Here is a 21,392-nt window from a genome sequence, read left to right on the forward strand (position 1 = left end):
CAAACTCATCACAAAGGATCTCCTCTATGCCATGCTTGGGGAAAGGTAGGAGAACATGATGCTTTTATTCTCTTTGACCCTGGTTCTACTCACAATTTTATATTCACAATTTTATATCTATGGAGTTAGCCACCAAGCTAGGCATACAATCCTACGAGATGGGAGATGTCCTACCCGCAAACAGTGCCTTCAAGGGGCAAGAAGCTTCAGTCACTCCCTTAATTGGGAAATTGAGGCTTCATGTCCAAGGCTATGTGGACAAAGAGGACTTCTTTATCTCTCCTCTCAAGCATGAGGATGTTATCCTAGGGGCACCATGGTTTGATTGCCTGGCTGCCCATGTGAAATTTCCTGAAAGGAGAATCTCCTTTAAGTTCAGGGAAAAAGACATGTATATAAATGCTAAGGAAATGGGTAGCACCATCCCCATTGTACATACACCAGCTTTCAACAAGTCAATAAAGAGCTCTATTTCCGTGTACATGATTTTTGTTAAAGATTCTCAAAATGAACCTAATGCTTTAACAAAAGAAAATAAAAGCAACCAAAAGGAATTAGAGTTATCCAATTTTCTCAAGGGGTTTCAAGATGTTTTTATTGATGACATCCCTTGTGAGCTACCTCCTAAACGAGGTAATGATGACCATGCAATTGAACTTCTTCTATGAAGTTCACCGCCTAATAAACCTCCTTATAGAGTTTCTCAAGCTCAACAAGAGGAGATTATGCGGCAAGTGCATGAGTTAGTTGAGAAGGGTATGGTTAGGCCAAGCTCATCTCCATTTTGCTCAGTTGTGCTATTAGTGCAAAAGAAAGACGGCACATATCGTATGTGTGTCGACTATAGAGCACTAAATAGGATCACTATCAAGAATAGGTTTCCCGTTCCACGCGTAGAAGACCTATTTGATAAGCTACAAGGATTGACCTAAAAAGTGGCTATCATCAAATAAGGATAGTTGATCAAGACATTGTAAAGACCGCATTTCGTACTACATTTGGTCTTTACGAATACATTGTCATGCCTTTTGGCTTGACCAATGCACCAGCCACATTCAACCGCTTGATGGAGAAGCTGTTCATGCCTCATCGAACCTTCACTGGAGTGTTCTTTGATGATATTATCATCTACTCTAATTCATCGGAGGAACACAAGCAACACCTCCAGGTAATATTTCAAGTTTTAAGAGAGAATAAACTTTACGTTAATCGAAAGAAAAGTGAATTTTTCTTGCAAGAGATTCAGTATTTAGGTCACATTATCTCTCAAGATGGCATCCAAATGGATCCATCCAAGTTAGAGGTAATAAAAGGATGGCCTAAACCAAGGAATCTTCATGAACTAAGAAGCTTCATAGGTATGTGTGCATACTATAGACGCTTCATAGAAAAGTTCTCACAAATTGCGGGACCATTACATGAACTAACAAAGAAAAGCGTTAGGTATACATGGTCTGCTAAGGAGAACAATGCTTTTGAAAAGATTAAAGAAAAGCTTATCTCTCAACCTGTGCTTACACTACCGGATCTCTCAAAACCATTTGAGGTCCAATGTGATGCTTGTGGTGATTGCCTTGGAGCTGTTTTTCTCCAAGAAGGGCACGCCATAGGCTATGAGAGTCGAAGGCTCGACCCTGTTGAGCAAGCTCTAGGCATATACGAAAAGGAACTCCTTGCAGTTGTACATGCCTTAGAATCATGGAAGCACTATTTATTGGGGACTCGTTTCATTCTGCGAACGGATCACCAAAGTCTTAAGTACTTCATGATGCAGACCAAGCTCTCCGACAAACAAATGAGGTGGGAAAATTTCCTTTCGCAATTTCATTTTCATATTGCTCACATTGCTGGCAAGCATAATCAAGTAGCTGATGCACTCTCAAGACGGCCGAGAGTGAATGCGGTTTCCATAGCAACTCACAATGATCTATCTTCAATGATAGATGAGTATGCTATTGATCCCGATTTTAGAGATGTGATTTCAGCCCTTGCATTAGGGAAGAAAGAAGAACCATTTACTTTACAAGATGGTTATCTTCTCTATGGCAATAGGCTATGCGTTACTAACTCACTACGTGAGAAAGTAATGTATGAATCTCATGCTCCACCTTATGCGGGCATAGAGGGATTCAGTCTACCTTAAAGGGAATTGAAACATATTTCTATTGGCCTACCATGAAAGTGAACATACAAGAGTATGTTTTCAAATGTGTGGTATGCCAAAAGACAAAATTTGATAGAGGGAAGCAACTTGGATTGCTTCAAACCTTGCCAATCCCTAATTCACCATGGCAGAGCATATCCATGGATTTTATCTTTGGATTGCCTAAGTCTATCCATGGGAATACGGGAATATGGATGATAGTAGACAGGTTTAGTAAACAAGCTCATTTTATACCTGTCAAAAAGACTATCAAAGCCCATCAAATGGCAACCCTCTTTATTTCACAAATTTTCAAGTACCATGGCTTGCCCATGTCCATAGTGTTGGATAGAGATCCTAGAATGACCAATAATTTCTGGAAGGGTCTCTTTCAGAATTTAGGAACAAGGCTAAACTTCTCTTCGGCCTATCATCCACAAACTGATGGCCAAAGTGAAATAGCTAACCTAACCATTCTCGATCTACTAAAAGCCTATGTAATGGAAGTAGATCAAAGATCCCAATGGGAGAAGTACTTACCCTTAGTGGAGTATGCACAATAACACTGTACATACTTCCACGGGAAAAGCACCTTTCGAGGTAATTGAGGGAAGATCAAAAAGTCCTTTGCTACTTAAGGTACATGGGAAGATCTTCGCTACAGATGAGTATAGCCGAGACCTACAAGAATCTTTTCAAAAGATTAAGGATGCTATCTCTATCTCACAGCAAAGGCAAAAGACTGTTGCTGACAAGCACAGAAGAGCCCAAACCTTTAAAGAAAACGATTGGGTCTTGTTAAAGTTTCCCAAGGCTCGATTGAGGCACACGACGGGCAAGAATCCTACGGGCCACCAAAAGTACTATGCTAAACTAGCAAAAAGGTACTATGGTCCCTTTTAGATTCTTAGACCAATCAATGAGATGGCCTATCAACTCAAGTTGCCCAATCATTGGCTCATACACAATGCTTTCCATGTGAGCCTATTAAAGCCTTACAAAGGAGAGCCACCTCAAGAACCAACTATTGAAGACCCACCGGAGATCGAGGACCAAGAGGAGGTGCTACAGCCCGAGTCCATTCTCCGACATGAAGACAAGGTACTAAGAGGCGGTAAGACTATCCGATGATATCTTATTAAGTTTAAGAATTATCCTTTTGAACATGCTAGATGGATGCAAGGAATACAATTAAAGGATAACCTAAACCTTGTCAATGCTTACAATGCTTCCCAAGAGTAAGAAAATGTACAAAATGTTAAAAATGAACAAAGTTTTTGTCTTATCAGACTCTCTTTTTCTTTATTTGTGCACAAAAATAAAGTAGTATGCATGCTTAGATCAAGTTTGTGGAGACGACGTCTCCCAAACACCAAGTAGAGCTTGTCACTCTACTATGGAAGACTGATAGGAGTGATGTGCAGACATGCTTGCTGCAGCCTCAGGCTCTCAATCGCCAAATGGACTAGTTGTCCATTATGGAATGATGTCGTAGGGTAACATAGGGATCCTCTACCCGCTAAGAAAAGGACTCATGAATATGCTTTATCTTCTCTACACCATAGTCGAGGACGACTATGATTTCAAGAGAGAGGTAATGTCATAATAATCAATATCTAATTCTCCTAAATGATTTTCTCATATTAAACTGATCATTTAATGTGGGGAGGTACCAGAGGAGAAAAAGATAGAATATTGGTTAAGCTAGCAGACCGGCCACAGTAGGGATCCAAAGGAGGGAAAATAGGGATCAAAAGGGGGGGCCATCTGCAAAAGAGCCATGTGCAACAATGGGCTAAAAAGACCCTAAGGTTCATCCCATTAAGACTTCCAAAATGCTAAGGTTCCAAAATTCAAAGGTTGTGTCCAAAGGTCAACCCTAGGGAAAATTCGATGCTTAGTGTGTGTACAAAAGTCTTCTTCAAAGCCTACAAAGGAGGGGGCGAGCCCATTTAGTAGGGGATGAGAGAGAAAGCCACACACACACACACAGGCTCCCTTTACACAAAGGGAATTAGGGACACATGTCAACTCCCTAGGCCAGATGCCCACAAGGTGTGCCCAATTCCTATTGGAAGACCCTTGAAGTGGACCAATGAGAATTAAGCTAGAGAAAATCTAGTTTAATTAATTTAAAAACATTTAATCAATGAAACCAATGAGAATTAAGTCTCCTAGAAGACTATTGGGCAGTCTCCCAAGGGGTCCAATGAGCATTCAAGAGCCCAATGGCTTGCCTGATTCCTATGGGCCAGGAGGCAAAGGGGTCCAATGAGAGTTTAGTTTAATTATTTAATTACCTAAAGCTCTCACAAAAGGGGAAAGGGGGACACATGTCAGAAGGCTATCACTTATGCTGCTTAACACCCATTGGCTTGACTTGGGGAGGTCCAATGAGGCAAAAGCCAGACCAATTTAGTAGGAAGGGCTCGCCCAAGACAGAGAGGGGGCTGATTTTTTCTTGGCATTCACACACACACACTCACACTTGACCATGTGTGAAGAAAGAATACTCTATCCCCTCCCAAGCTTTAATGGAGAGCTCATCACCTACTCCAAGCTTGTGAGATAGAAGCCTACATCAACACTCTCTTGGCATGTGGATGCAAATCCAACCAAGATCCAAGCTTCAATTCATGCTCATCTTCTCTACCAAGCTAATTACTAAGCTAAGCTATGCTAATATGAGTGATTATGTGAGGAGATGTACATCTTTCTTGTAAGATACTCCTTCTTCCTCTCAATCTACTCTTATACCCTGCTAGCTCTCACCATCTTCGAAGGTGTGTGAGGTATGGGTCTGAGAACGGGGATAATTCAAGTTGTGTTTGATTAAGTGTTTTGCTAAGTGCATGAAGCTTCCATCTTCATTGCACTAGCTAGTCTTGAAGGAACACAAAGAATTGTATTGTACAATGTCTCTCTTGATGGGAGAAACCATAATACAAAGCCTTTTGGAGGGGGGACCTGCTCCATGCAAATCCGGTCTTCAACTGTTGTCAATAGCTTAATTTCTCTCTCTTTTGAAATTATTGTCGATGCTATCTAACTAGGTGTTATGCTTTTTGTTGCTCTCTCCACCCAAGCACTCTTATAATTCTCATTAGGAATCTATTCTAATGAAATGCCCACTATGTTCATGCTAATTTCCGCTACACATAAGTTATTAGGCCATTAAATGTTACATCTTTTCACAAAGGCATTGTCTCGTGAGAAGCTTGAAGCTTTCCGCAAAGCTTTGGGCTTACTCCCCTTTGTGGACTGATCATGTCCTCAGGGCATGGCACTTCCCTTTACTCATGTGCCAGCTCTCGTTCACCGCATCACTCCAGGGGGGATTTGTTACCATATACATGTGGTAGTGATGTGTGTGAACACACTAGGACCATCGGGGCATTTTTTTCCTCTTTAGGAGGTTTTTTCCCCCGAGCATTGTATATACACCCATCACTCTAGGGCTATCTATCTTTCCATTGCACACTAAGTAATACACTCTCTATTATGTGCCTTGAGCTTCCATCGTCTTCTCCAAGCTGTGTGTGTTTCTCTGCAACCCTAATTCCAACAGGATTTACTTTGTAGATTAAATATTATTGCGTATATTACCACACATGTTACCTCGCATATTCCCGCGCATATTACTGTGTATATTATCACATTTCTTACCTCATAAATTTCAAAAAGAAAGAGAGCGTGGTATGCCTCGTTTTTTGCAGCATACCTTGCTCTTCTACTCCTACCACCATTGCACCTGCAGCCATATTCTCTCCCTCTCAAAAATCACATCCATCTCTCTCCTTGTCTCCCTCTCAAAGCTCACCTCTCTCTCTCTCTCTCTCTCTCTCTCTCTCTCTCTCTCTCTCTCTCTCTCTCTCTCTCTCTCTCTCTCTCTCAGCAGTTCACTCTTTTGACCATAACTTGCTCATCCGAACTCCGATTTAGGTGATCTATAGCCTCAATCGAAGAGCACAAAGCCCTCTACACATTGATGTAAAGACAGAATTTTTCTGTGTAATGGAAGGCTTTGCTGTAACAGCATCTCAGAACTGAAAAAACTGTCAAAACTTTGCGTTTTTGTTGCCGACTTGAAGCAATGTCAGACAAAACTCGCAAGGGTGGAAAAGCCACACTCGCCATGGAGAATGATGCAAAATCTCCAAGGAGTTTGGATGCTAATCCAACCACATCGTCTACAACAACGGAAGCAATGATCATGGCTTACTTGATCTCGTTACAGGAAACCGTCAACAAGCAAGGTGAAGAGTTGCGCGCACTTGCAATGGAGAATGGTACTTTAAGAGTTCTCGTTGTGGAGAATGAGCACCTCAAGAAGGTTCTTGAAATGCAAACAACATGCTTGATGCATCTTGAGAATGAAGTTCAAGAATGTAAACGCTCTCTTGTTGACATGAATGTAGTGAAAGAGCGCTTGAGCAAAGTTGAGAGTGATCATGTATTGAAAGAGGAAACGATAGATACAATATGACATGATGTATGTGAGATGAGAAATGCATCCAAATCATGGGCTGATATATGTAAGGATAATGTGGTTTCTACATCTCCTATCACGCAAGCCGGGTCCAAGCAAAGAATGTAGAGAATGTGGACACTCAAGAATTGCAAGAACGACAAAAACGCTCAAAGAACATCGTCATTCGTGGAATCAAGGAGGAAAGCATGGAAACACCCCAATCTCTTGCGGTTGCTATTTAAGAGTTTTTTGCTACACACTTTGGCATTTCAGGAATCATGGCTTATGGTGCACATCGAGTTGGAAAACAAGGAGTCCCTCGCTCGGGAGAAAGACCTATTGTATTTACCATGGCTGATGAGGTAAAGAGAAAGATCATCCTTGACAATGGTTGGATCTACCTCAAAGGAACGGGTTGTAATGTATATGAGATCGCACTCTTATGCAACAAAATGTACGTCGCAAAGCATACGAGGAAAGAAGCAAAAAGGTTAAGGTATCATCTCAAGAAGAAAAGCCACTTGAGGAGGATGCAAGTCCACCCAACAAATAGGGACACATGATCTATGAGACCAACTCACGCTTGCGAATAAGCTTTTGGAATTGTAACGGGTATCCATGGAATGCGGAAATTGGCATTGATGAACTTACCAATGACTCCGATGTGATACTTCTTGTCGAAACATGGGAGCATCATGCGCAACGAATTCTTGGATTTGACAAATACGATGTGCATTCTTTGATGTGGGCCAAAAATGCAAAGCAACGAAGAGGCCAAGGAGGCGTAGCATGTATAACCAAAAAGGGTTTGAAAGATGTTTCCATTGTCAAAGAAGATAAGTATAAACGCTACTTATGGCTGAAAATCAGCCCACCAAATGGTCAAGTCATGTTTGTGGCCGGTTGCTACATTCCTCACTATGACTCCAACTTTTATGCTCGCTTGAATATGGATAGAGATCAGCCCTTTGTTGAACTAGAGGAAGACATTGCTCATTACAAGGATCAAGGTGAAGTCATTGTTTTTGGAGACATGAATGCTCGCACAAATATGTTACAACACGACACACAACAAGTCGACATGCCACATGTCTCAAGAAGAGTGGATGACCCATACATGTATAATCGAAGTTCTAATGATGCAAAAGAAGTGGATCACTATGGAAAGTCACTTCTACATATGTGCAATAGTACCTGAATGCTCATTGCAAATGGTGTATCTCTATGGCAAGGCACCAATGACTTTACATGTAGAAAGCACAATGGTGCTAGCGTGATTGACTATATGTTGTTCTCAGAAGCCACTTTAGATTGCATACAAAGCTTTACACTTGGTGAATGGAATCCGGAATCGGATCATAGGATGTTATGTATTGACCTCAAGTGTGGTAAACGGCCCGAGCATGTAGCCTCCAATCATGATGTGAATCATTTGTACCTACGTCTAGACTTCAAACGAGCACTTATATATGCTGATATGGTGGACCAAATGTTAAGTGTGATAGAGCATCAAGAGAGCCCAACATTAGAATGCAAGTGTAAAGTTTTCAAAGAAGTAATTTTCTCTTGTGCGAAGGAATGCTTTTCGGTGAAACACATGTCTTGCAAAAGGTCTAAGAAGGGTGGCACCAAGAAGATATGGTTTGACATGGAATGTAGTCAAGCCCGAAAACACTTGCTAAGATTGGATGCAATCAAAGACAAGGAAGTTTACTTGGAATGTTCACACACATACAAAGCACTTGTTCAAAAGAAGAGGAGAAGGTGGGAAGTTGAAAAACAACTTCTTTTAGCACAAGAGAAATCACATGCATGTGGCAAGTTTTGGCAAAATCTAAAAGGCAAGCGCGTTGAGAGCTTTGGTGACTTGACTCTTGAGGATATGTATATGCATTGTAAGAACCTCTATGAGCAACCCAATGTTGATAAGATGGAGGGTTGTAGCTCCCTTCCATTTATGTCTCCCTTCTTTACCATTGAAGATGTATGCCGCGCGCTTGAGAAACTTGCTGCTCGCAAGGCAGGTGACCTTCAAGGTGTCAAGGCTGAAATGATTAAATGAACAAGCAAGAAAACACGATATTGGATATGCGATATGTTTAACCTTGCACTTCAGTATGGCATGCCTCATGATTGGAGTGCAAATTGGATCAAACCTTTGCACAAAGGAGGAGATGTAAACAATGTGAACAACTATCGCACTATAATGGTTGGTTCTTTGATGGCAAAGTTATTTGGATGTATCATGGAGATGAAGATAAGTGAATGGGCTAAAAAGAATGGCAAACATGCACTTGGCCAAGCAGGTGTTCGAAAGCATCATAGCACTATTGAACACCTTGTCACTCTTCGAGTTCTTATGGAAGCGTCTCGATTGAAAGAAAAAAAGTTGTATTGTTGCTTTGTGGATTTCAAGAAAGCTTTTGACATGGTACCGCGAGGAAATCTTTGGAGACGTATGCAAAGCCTTCAAGTGCCGAGAGAATTTATGCATGCAATATTTCACATCTACCAAAAAGTGATATGTCGATTACGTATGGGAGATGGAATTTCAGAATTTTTTGCAAGCACTATTGGTGTCAAACAAGGATGCCCACTTTCCCCAACCCTCTTTGGGCTACTCATTGATGAATTGGAATGCATGGTTCTTGATTTTATGCAGCAAGAAGGCATAGAAGAGGTTAAGATCGGAAATGCGGTGATCATGCTTTTGCTTTATGCCGATGATGTAGTGCTCTTGGCACATACCTTAGAAGATGCACAAAAGCTTATGAGTGTCTTGGAACGCTTTTGCCTACATAGTGGGCTGATCGTGAATGGATCCAAAACCAAGGTTATGCTTGTAAAGACCCTCCATGACGAAAATACATGCATTGTATACAACAATGAGAAACTTGAAGTGGTAGATCACTTCAAGTACCTTGGCCTTGAGGTTCCATCCAATCATAAATGGAAGGATTGTGCAATGCGTCGCTTGGAAGCCGGAAAGAGGGCTTATTATGCATTTGAGAACATGTGCAATGCAGGAGAGATCAAGTGTTGGGCTCTCAAAAAGTACCTCTTTGACACATTGGTGACACCGGTGCTTCTTTATGGAGTGGAGGTGTGGGGTGGAAGCATCGGGAAGTCTACTTGGAAAGAGTTTGAGAATGTCCAAAAACGTTTTCTCACCAACTTTCTCCAAGTCAAGACACAAACACCCTACATGCTCTTACTTCTTGAGTCCGGATCGCTTCCCATTGAGGTCTTGGGCATGGAAAGGGTTGTGGAGTACATGCGTAAGACACAACGTAGCCCTTTGCATCGACTTCCTAGAATCGCATATGAAGCAAGTCAAAAGGTTCAAAAGACATGCAAGAGCAAAATACTAAGTTCGGGGTGGATGCTTGATACCAAGAAATGGTTTGGAAGATGGGATGCATGTCACTTGGTCAAGGATGCGTCGATCGACTCCCAAGTTAATGAGGCCTTCTTACAACGCCAATGTATCATGGCTTGGGAGAAATCCGGAGGTTCTCGCTTCAGCCATTACACCACACACGTTGCCCCAAACTACAAGTCTCTCTTCTTCTCAAAACGAGGTAACCGAACCCATTCCTACATCCTTGAGCCCATCCCGTTGAGTGCGATCCGCACCATTGCCTCCATTCATCTTAGCTCCCATTCTCTACGCTGCGAGACAGAACGTTGGGGCACTGGCGAGGAGTGTCATCGACTTTGCACCTTATGCCCTCGTCAAGTGCGAGAGAGTGAGTACCACACACTACTTGAGTGCTCAGCTTTTGACCACATTAGGTCCTCTTTTCCCCATATATTCAGCCATGAGCTCTCCCTACATACCTTCCTCTCCCAACCACGATGTGGACTCTCTATTGCGACGCTCATTTCAGCCATTTTTGAGCATCGAGAGTCACTTATGAACTCCACTCACACCACGTGACATGTTCATTTGGTCCCATAGGTCATATTTGACCTCCCAGGACGATAATAGAACTATCTATCTATCTATCTCTCTCTCTCTCTCTCTCTCTCTCTCTCTCTCTCTCTCTCTCTCTCTCTCCTACCTAATTTCTCTCCTTCACACACACACGTACACACACAAACACACACACACATGCACACACACACACACACACACATGCACAATCAATCTTTGGTGGAGCGCTCCATCACTTGACAATCGTTAGCTTCTACAAAATCCCCCCTCCCCATTGTCTTAAACACACACACACACACACACACATTAGAAAATTTAGATTTAAAGATTTTGTACCTCTTTCATGTTTGGTGTAGGTGCTTCTTGCTTGCTTAATTGATTGTTTGTTGTAAGCGTGTAATTAGTTCGTAGGAACTAGCTTGCTTGCTTGGTGTGTAAAAAAAGGAGAGAGGAAAAGAGAGGGAGAAAGAGAGATTATCGTAAATTAATGGTTAATGTTAAAATAGAGATTAACGTAGATTTCATGATTAATGTTAAATAGGTATTTAAGTAGAGTGAGAAAAAGTGAAATTAAACATCACACCTACACATTAAACTTCTTGTATGTTTAATGTTAACTTAGAGTGAATTGATGTGTGAAAGATGTGTATCTTAAATTAGAGAATAAAAATAGAGAGACAAAAGGAAAAAAAAGCATTAGGTATTAAACATTAGAAAAAAAATGATAGAGTATGATAAATTGTACATTAAGAAAAGGGTTTAGAGAGATAGATTAGAGAGACAAATATTCAATTCAATGTATGCGAAATTAGAGAGAGAGAGAGAGAGAGAGAGAGAGGAAAAAAGAGATGAGAGAAGAGCGATTAAAGGGAGGAAAAGTGTTAAAAAGTGTAGATTGGATGAGAGAGAGAGAGAAGAAGAAGAAAGATTAGAGAGAGAAAAAGATGGATAAAGGGTGTAGTAAGAGTGTGTAGAGAGGGAGAGAGACTCAGATAAAGGGTATAGAGATAGAGATTACATGGAGAGAGAGAGAGAGAGAGAGTCAAGATTAGGAGATAGAGAGAGTAGAGAGAAGGTAAGATAGATATTAGCTAGAGAGTAGATAGATAAGATTAGGATTTATAAAGAGATTATACTGTAGAGAGGTGTACATAGATTAGATAGAGTGGGGGTAAAGATTATGTAGATTAGGTAGAGAGGGAGAATACATAGAGAGTAGCAATAGAGAGAGTCGAGATTAGCGGATAGAGAGAGTAGAGAGAGGGTAGATATAGAGATTAGATAGAGAAGGTATAGGTTAAGTAGTCTAGGTAGAGAGTACGTAGAGAAGGTATAGAGAGAGAGATATCAATACAAAAAATAGAAAAAGTACGTGCCCCGCATATCTCGTATACACAAGAACTACAATAATTCTGATATTGTGACTTACCATTACACTAGGAGCTTCTGTGAGGGAGGTGCCACATATCTAGCCTAAGTGCGGTTGGGGGCAAGGGATCACAAGGCCAGTGGTCATTGGTCTCGTGCCCTCAACTGCACCTAGCTAGGTATGTGGTCCCTCCCCGAGAGGAAGCTCATGATGTTGAAAATGTCTAAATCCGAGATTGGGGAGAATTGGCATACTTATTTGGTTATTTGACCTAGGGATATATAATGCATGTTCAAAAAACTTGTGTCCCAAATCGGGAAGGAGGTGGTTCCCTTCGTTTCACAGCAATGTACAATTGTAAATACATGATATGCGTAACGTTTCTCCCTACTACCTTCACTGTGCTAAATGGATCCCCAATCAAATTGTTTGGTAGAAAAAGCTAATGGTGTCATTGCAGGCATCATTAGAAAGATGGTGCAAAACAAAACAAAATTATGGGATGACTTCTTGGATGGTGCCTTGTGGGCATATCGAACCACATATAGGGAAGCCACGGAGTTCACACCATTTCACTTGGTCAATGGTCAAAAGGCTTTACAGCCAATTGAGCTAAACATTCCAACAATGCGACTTCATGGCAAATCAGCACAAGATGATCAAGAAGCATGGATGGATCGACTTCTTACCTTAGCTGAGCTTGAGTGGAAAAGAGAAGCAGCATACGAGTGCTATAAGAGGAAAGCCACACAGACAAAGGAGAAGCTTGACAAGAAACTGAAGGACAAAGGCATCAATGAAGGAGATCTTGTGCTAAGGTATGACAATCGACTCGATAATCGTTTTGATGCCAAATTTGAAACACGATGGCAAGGGCCATACATAGTCAGGAAGGCTTTCAATTCAAGTTACTATCAGCTTATGGACCTGAATGGTAAAGAGCACTCCAGGAAAGTAAACGGGTATCGCTTGAAGCACTATTTGAGTCGCATTCTACCAAAGGATCTACCAAAGATCTGTCAAAAGGCCACTATCTCATGTAAGTATTGTTACATGAAGCATGAGTGTAACTCTAGCCAAAATTCTGAGGGGCCAAACAATAAAGATCTCGTCAAGGACTCTTAAGCACTCTCTTTGGAAAAGATGCTCTATGATGGTACATGAATATACCATCATCCAGGGGGAGGGCTAATGATAGCCGTTTTTCATCTCTTTGTAATTGTCACAGTGAGTTACCTCACCCTACCAAAATCACCCAAACACTGTGGCTATCCCTACCATTTCACTATATATAGGCGTATGTGAGTTAGGGAACTTTCCCCATATTTTCTTTAAAACCCTCAGCTAGCTAGTCACTGGGCTAGTTGAGCCAAAAAAATAAAAAAAATAAAAATTATAAGTATATTATGGCCCATTTGTGTGTAAAATATTTCATTGTATATAGGGCCTAAATAAAAGGATTTTTTTCATAATTATTTTGGTATTTATTTAAATATTTCTACCTAGGTGTGTGTTATTTATGCTCTGTACATTGCCTCACCATTACCACAATTTTTCTTACCATTTTTCATACTCTTTATTCCATATAGAAATATTTTCATGTAAGCTTCTCTTATTTTTGGTGTAACTCCATCCCATCAAAAATCCAAAAAAACTAGTTTTATTTACGTGTATATTTTTTCACTATTGTGATTTTTCCCTTCCTACATCTATTTTGTTTTTTTTTCTAAAACATTAGAACACCAAAAATATTTATCTTTTTATGGTAGCCTCATAATGAGAGAGATTTATTTTGACCCCTTTATATTTTTTCCACTTATATTATTTATATTTGACATGTACATATTTTTTAGACCCCTCAATATTTGATTTTCTTAGTTGTACTATTCACTTATATCATGATCTCAAAAATATCTTCAATTATAGACCTACCAAATAAGGTCAAGGGTAGGTGGCATGCATACATGCACTATGGAGGGCTCACTCTTGGAGGTATTCAAAAGAATCATCCAAAGAAGGACCCCACAAGGACCTTGTGCAGTGGAAAAAAACGGTCGGTTTTGCTGAATTTTTAAAGTTCACTTGCTCTCTGAATTTGAAAAGGTGATACAAACAAAAGTTGTAGCTCGTGGGCTGAACTTTTGCCTTAAATTTTTTCATATTTTTTTGAGCTACAAGCTGTGAGCTATGATTTTATTAGTGGACCCCAGTTTTCCCATGCTATGCAGCCACACTCTCTCTTCCACTTTATCATTTTCCTCTTTCACACACACTTCTCCACTCATCATCCCCACCTCTCTCACCACTCCTCTCTGCACCCTACTCACCTTCTCCTCAACCTTGAAGAATAAGAGAAACCATGGTGAACTCATACCTCCCACACACAATTCCATTCCAAAATTGACCACCTAGTCTCATTTTTCCTCCTCCAAATTACCCATATCTATCAAAAAAACCACAAAATTCAGCCTCTTCTCTTAAAAGACAGCATCATGGTGGTTGATTACTCAGCTTCAATTACCTTGTCTCTCAAGGAAGGTCAAGAGTGGAGAAAAAATGTACCGTCAAAGCTAGTGGACCGTCAACAAGCGTCAAAATTGGCCCTACTCAAGACACTTGGAGCATCAACCTTGTAAGAAATCCACCTTTTCTTATCTCTTAAGAGTTTTTCTTCCTTATTTGTATCCTACATGGATACTCCCATTGTAAATATCCAATTCCATTTGTAAATTAATACTAACTCTACTAACACTAACCCACTATGAAAAGTCCTATCACCTCCATTTCTCTCCTCTCTCTTTCCCAACCAACTTCTTGATAATTCCAAGCAAAAGAAATTAGATAAATTGCTGAAAATCTAACCCAACCATGGTTAGAGGAGTAACCCTAGCCTTCAAAATTGCTATAAAAGGAGGGTGTAGCTAGCACAAAAGGGGGAGCCATAAGCAAGAGCACTATGCTATAGCTTGAGAAGCCAAGCTCAACCTCTCTAGAAGGAGCTCTTGAGTGGAAGCTCATTGTCTTATGCATGTGCATGTGTTGTAATAGGGGATTAGCAAGGGAACTCTATGCCATTGTAAGAGAGAGAGTGATAATTCAATTGAGAGTAGGAAATCTATCATTTCTCCTACTAGTGTAAGCCCAACATTTGCTGAATCAAGGAGGGTGGATTTGGACTAAGCTTGGATACTTTGTCTCCCTTCCAACGTGAAGTAATGGACAACAATGATGCGTAAGTGTCTTGGTGTTTTTTGTTAAGTTCTTGATAGCTTGTCTCTGGTGTTGTCATCAATCTAGCCATAAATCCCACATACTGTAAGAGGGCGACAGGGTGGAGAAGACTCCCTTGGCCTTAAGACAGTGATTGGGGTGGCTTTTCTTGTGATGTGTTGTGGTAAAATTTACGCAAGCTATGTTGAACAAATAATAATCTCACTTTGATTTGGCATGATAGATTTGTAAGAAGGTATTAATGCAACAAGCACCCCCTCCCCCTTTCTCTCTCTTTCTTAAATATATAGTTGTGTTTGCTTGATCATTGCCGATACGTTTCAAAGTAGCCCGAGCACTCTCTCTCTCTCTCTCGTGTTTTAGTGTGTGAGAGTGTTCCATTGGTGTTAGGGTTAGTGTAAATTCCTTACTTGTTTGTGGGTTGCTCTAACGATTCTCCTCTTTTGCGTCCTAGTTCGCTCTTAAACTAGGTGGTGCCCCTTGTGTAGTTGGGATTTGGCTGTGGGTTTGTTGTTTTGGTTTGTGTTGTGTTGTGCCCCAGCCCCATTGAGCAGCACGGGAGCCTTGAAGGGTGTCTAGAGGTTGCTCTTCTTGTTGCCCGCCCCGGACCGCCTCAATACATGGATGATCTTTGTGTACACTCTCTTCTACGAGAGGAACATATTGACCATTTGCAAAAGGTCTTTGAAAAATGCAGGACATATTGAATCTCTCTTAACCCGGAAAAGTGTATCTTTATGGTCAAGCAAGGCCGCATCTTAGGACACATTGTCTCAAGAAATGGCATAACCACTGACCTAGACAAAGTCAAAGTCATTGTAGACCTACCCAATGTAAAGAAAGAGGATGCAAGAGAGTTACACAAGACAAGCACAAAGCACACAGAGATGGAAAGCTTCTTCTTCTTCTCACAGAAAAGAGAGTACAAAATGACTAAGTGCTAAAACTGAAAAGTAGCACATATGTACATGCGATCACTAAGTGTGAACTCGCTAGAATCGTACTAGGCTGGCACTATAAGTGTAGTCCAACTGTAGAATCACTGGCAGAGACCCTCCATGTTGGTCACCTAACGCGCCAGTGAGTAAATGCCGTAAGCAGCCAAGACCCGTAGTGGATGCCAGCTCAAGATGTAGAGCTCGACATCTCAACACTCCCCCTCGAGCTCTGCATGTCCCAGAGTCCAAGCATAGTCCGGAAACGTTGAAGCTTCTCAGATCCGAGGGCCTTGGTAAAGATATCCGCTATCTGCTCCTCTGTGCTGACGTAGACCAAGTTGATGTTGCCCGCCAACACTCGCTCTCAAACGTAGTGGTAATGGACCTCTATGTGCTTCGTCGTGGCATGGAACACTAGGTTCCTAGCGAACTGCATGCTACTGAGGTTGTCACAATGGATGACATTCTGCTGGTCCACCTGTACTCCCAAGTCCTCAAGTAATGTGAGTAGCCAATCTACCTCGCACGTCGCAACTGCTACACCTCTATACTCGGCCTCTGTGCTCGATAAAGCAACCGTAGGCTGCTTTTTGCTGCTCCAAGTAACAGCAGCACTCCCAAAAGAGAACATGAAGCCACTCGTAGATCTCCTATCAAAAATGTTACCTGCCCAATCTGCATCTGTATACCCATAGAATGAAAATGGCACATCTGCTGCATAGAACAATGCGTAGTCAAGAGTCCCTTGCACATACCGAAGTGTGCGTCGTACTCCATCCAAATGTGGCTTCCTCGGAAGTTGCATGAACTAACTCTCCAAGCCTACTATGTAGCTCAAGTCTGGCCTCGTGATAGTCAAGTAGATTAGACTACCCACAATCTTCCTGTACATCTTGACATCCTCAACAAAATCACCCTTCTCTGCACTCAGCTTTGCATTCACATCCAAGGGAATAGAAATTGGCTTACAATCAGCCATACCATACTTTGACAACATGTCCAAAGCATACTGTCTCTTTGACAGCCATACACCCTCTGGAGTCCTGATCACCTCAATGCCAAGAAAGTAGCGCAACTCGCCCAAATCTTTCATTTCAAACTCCTGTTTGAGAAGACCCTTCACATGGTCAATCTCCATAGCATTGTCACCCACAATAATAAGGTCATCTACATATATGGTAATGACCACAATCCCCACATCACTCTCATGTACATAGAGTGAATGATCAGCATGAGCTCTCCTAAAACCAATAATGACAAGATACTTGGCAATCATGTCATACCATGCTCTAGAGCCCTCCTTCAAATCATACAAAGCTTTGAGAAGCTTGCATACAAAATCTGGATAACCTGGATCTACATAACCAGGTGGCTGATCCATATACACTTCCTCTTGCAACTCACCATTCAAGAAGGCGTTCTTTACATCCATTTGATGCATAATCCATCCTCTAGATGCAGCCACTCTTATGAGAGCTCTCACAGTCGTCATCTTTGCCACTGGAGCAAAGGTCTCCTCATAGTCTATGCCATACGTCTGTACATAACCCTTTGCGACCAGCTTTTCCTTGTGACTCTCAATGTTACCATCAGCCTTATGCTTAGTTTTATACACCCATTTACAGCCAATAGCTTTCTTGCCACTTGGCAATGGCACCAACTCCCATGTGTCGTTTGCTTCCAACGCAGCCATCTCTTCATTCATTGCATCATCCCAATGCACATTTCCAACTGCATCCTCAAAACATGTGGGCTCCACATCCTGTATCACCTTAGCCATGTAGGCTTGATGATGTGCTAGATACCCATCATAAGTCAATTTCTGAACTGGATTTTTGACTCTGTTAGATCTGCGCGGTCTTGGGTCACTCCTTTGCCCTCTAGCATCTTCTTGTACTTTCCTTACACCAGGTGTCCTGACAGTCGGAATTCCAAATTCCTCATCAAGACTTTGTTCAGAACCATCTGAATCCATGTCTACATGTGAAAAACCTGATGATGCATCAGCCATAAAGGGAGGTTCATCAACCTTTTCCTTTCCTTTCCGTGATACATTCCCTGTACCTGCTGGTGGAGTAACTTGCGTACGTAGTCTACCATTCCATGGCCTCTCAACAGAGCCACGAGAAGATGACTCTTGTGGTCCACTCAAAACCTGTGACTGTGGCCTCACATTTTGTACAACCACATCATCTTTTACATCAGCCCCAATAGTGCCATGTGCATTACTGTACCAGCTGCTCATCTCATCAAAGACTACATCTCTGCTCACTCGTAATTCTCGTGCAGTAGGATTGTAGCACCTATACCCCTGTTGTGCAAGGGAATATCCCACAAGAATACATTTCTCTGCTTTGGGATCCAATTTCCTTTGCAACTCATTTGGTACAAGCACGTAAGCTATGCAGCCAAACACTTTCAAGTGTGCCAAATCAGGCTTTGTACCTGTAAACTTTTCCTCAGGTGTTACATCATGCACCGCAGCTGTAGGTGTCCTGTTCATAATGTACATAGTTGTATTTACAGCTTCAGCCCAGAAATGATGAGGCATGTTCTTCCCATTCATCAATGCACGTGCAACCTTTGCAATGTGCCTGTTTTTCCTTTCTACGACCCCATTCTGCTGCGGAGTATATCTGCATGTAAACTGTCTGCGTATACCATGCATTCGCAAAAAATCTCAAAAATCATTGGAGAAGTACTCTCCCCCTCCATCTGACCTCAATGTCTTGATTTGCATATCTGTCTCCTTCTCAATCATGACTTTGAAGTCCTGAAAGTGACCAAAGACTTCACTTTTGTTACGCGTGAAGTAGACCCATACTTTCCTTGTATGGTCATCAATGAAAGAGACATAATACCTGCAACCATGTATAGTTGCAGTATCGGTTGGACCCCAAACGTCTGTGTGCACCACCTCAAGTGGATTTTTACATACATTGCGCTCATGTGGAAATGAGCCCTTTGAGTGTTTTCCAAACTGGCATGCTGCACACACTTTATGCATACCAACCACCTTGAATTTGGGCAAACCTTTTACAATCTGTTTTGATTGCAATCTGTTTTCATTGACATGGCCAACGCGTTTGTGCCAAATGTCAACATCAGCCACAACACCTGTGCCATGTGCAAATAATGCAGCTTTTACCTCATGCATGTCTACATTCAGCGTAAACATTTTGCCCACACATTTTCCCTCTATGATCAGGTTACAGCCATTCTCGAAATCTTCTACATAACAGCCATTTGGATTGAAGCGAACCTGCAAACCCTGCTCAACCATTTGTCCAACAGAAACAAGATTCTTTGTAATGTTTGGGACATGAAGTACATCTGCTAAGTGCTTTGATTTCCCACTCTTCGTATTTAGAGGTATGTCCCCTACATGAGCAATGGGGTGAGCCGTGTCATCTCCTATCTGCACATAGCCTGACACATCTGGTTTGCGCATATCTCTAAACCACTCTCCACGAGATGTCATGTGATTAGAGGCACCTGAATCCACATACCAAACATCATCTTGGGTGGAATTCTTTGCAGTCATTGTATTCATTACATGCTGCATAACAAACATGCACTCGTTTTTGCTGTCATCTGCATCTCTGCTAGTAGATGCATAGTTTCCCTGTTCTCTCTTTCCACTTGCTTTTCCCTTTGGACAGTCACGTGACATGTGACCTCTTTCACCACAATTCCAACATTCTCTGCTATCTGCAGTATGTTGCTGCCTACTTGATCCTGCACCATGACCTCTTTGATTCCCCCTGCCTTGAGACTGGTTTTCCTTGCCACCTGTATTGTTTTGATTTGATTGACCTTCTAGAAATTGGCCCCTGCAACCACTTGGGCCTCGACCACGACCTCTACCTCTACCTCCGTTGGAGTTAGAATAGAAGGCCTGTTCAGAATTATTTCTGCCATGAGAAGAAGATGTGTCAAGGTTCTTCTCCTCAAGAATAAGCATAGAAATCAAATCTTGGAACACGGGGATGTCGTCTCTTGTATTCATGGGAGACCTGAAATGTACATACTCATCTCCTAGGCCATCCAAGCATGCACGCACAATGTCATCATCTTCCACTGAGACTTTAATAAATCCAAGAGCCTCAATGATACTCTTGATCTTCAAGGCATAATCATTGATCGAGAGGTTGTTCCTCTTAACCTGATTTAGCTCCGACTTTAGTTGAAGCTTCCTGGCCTTGGTGTTCACCTCAAACACTCTGCCTAAGTTTTTCCATGCAATGGCGGGGGTTTGAGCATCCTGTAGATAGCCCATCATGCCATCTATGATGCTCATAGAAAGCCAATACATCACTTTGCTCTGGCCTTGTTGCCAGTCCCTCAAGGCTTTTCTTTGTTCTGCTGTAGAATTTACCTTAGGAATCTCTGGTTCCTTTTCATTGTCTCCTTCTACATAGTCCCAATAACCTTTTCCTTTTAGGAAATTTGTTAGTCTGAACTTCCATGTAGGGTAGTTATTTTTCTCAAGCTTCTCAGCAACAATCTGACTGAAACCATCAGACATCTTGAAGCACTAAGACAAAATAGCTGCAATCTGCAAAAACCTGCAAATCTGTTGAACCTGCTATCGTGGTACCTGTAACGCTTTCTTCACTCAACGAGTATCCACAATCAAGCGTACATACAACCACTATACTTGTACAGTAAATCTCTGTGTACTGCACTTTGGAGACCTGTTCAGAAACTTCGGCATCTGGTTGTGGATTGCGAACGAAGGGATTGTGATGCTCTTGCTCTCTTAGCCTCTCTTGCCTACACCATGCTCTGATACCATGTAAATAAAGAGGATACAAGAGAGCTACACAAGACAATCACAAAGCACACAGAGATGGAAAGCTTCTTCTTCTTCTCACAGAAAAGAGAGTACAAAATGACTAAGTGCTAAAACTGAAAAGTAGCACATATGTACATGCAGTCACTAAGTGTGAACTCGCTAGAAGCGTACTAGGTTGGCACTATAAGTGTAGTCCAACTATAGAATCACTGGCAGAGATCCTCCGTGTCGGTCACCTAACGCCCCAGTGAGTAAATGCCGTAAGCGGCCAAGACCCATAGTGGATGCCAGCTCAAGATGTAGAGCTCGACATCTCAACACCCAAGCCCACTAATGCGAAACAAGTGCAATCCTTCATGGGACACTGCGGATATTATCGAAGATTCATATACATGTATGCGGTTATCACACAACCTTTGTATCGTTTGCTAGTCAATTTTGATTGGACCGAAGAGTGTGAAACTTCATTCCAGAAGCTGAAGGAAAACCTTATATCAGCACCTGT

This window comes from Adiantum capillus-veneris, chromosome 9 (assembly GCF_014529385.1).
Source record: "Adiantum capillus-veneris isolate H3 chromosome 9, ASM1452938v2, whole genome shotgun sequence".
NCBI lineage: Eukaryota > Viridiplantae > Streptophyta > Polypodiopsida > Polypodiales > Pteridaceae > Adiantum > Adiantum capillus-veneris.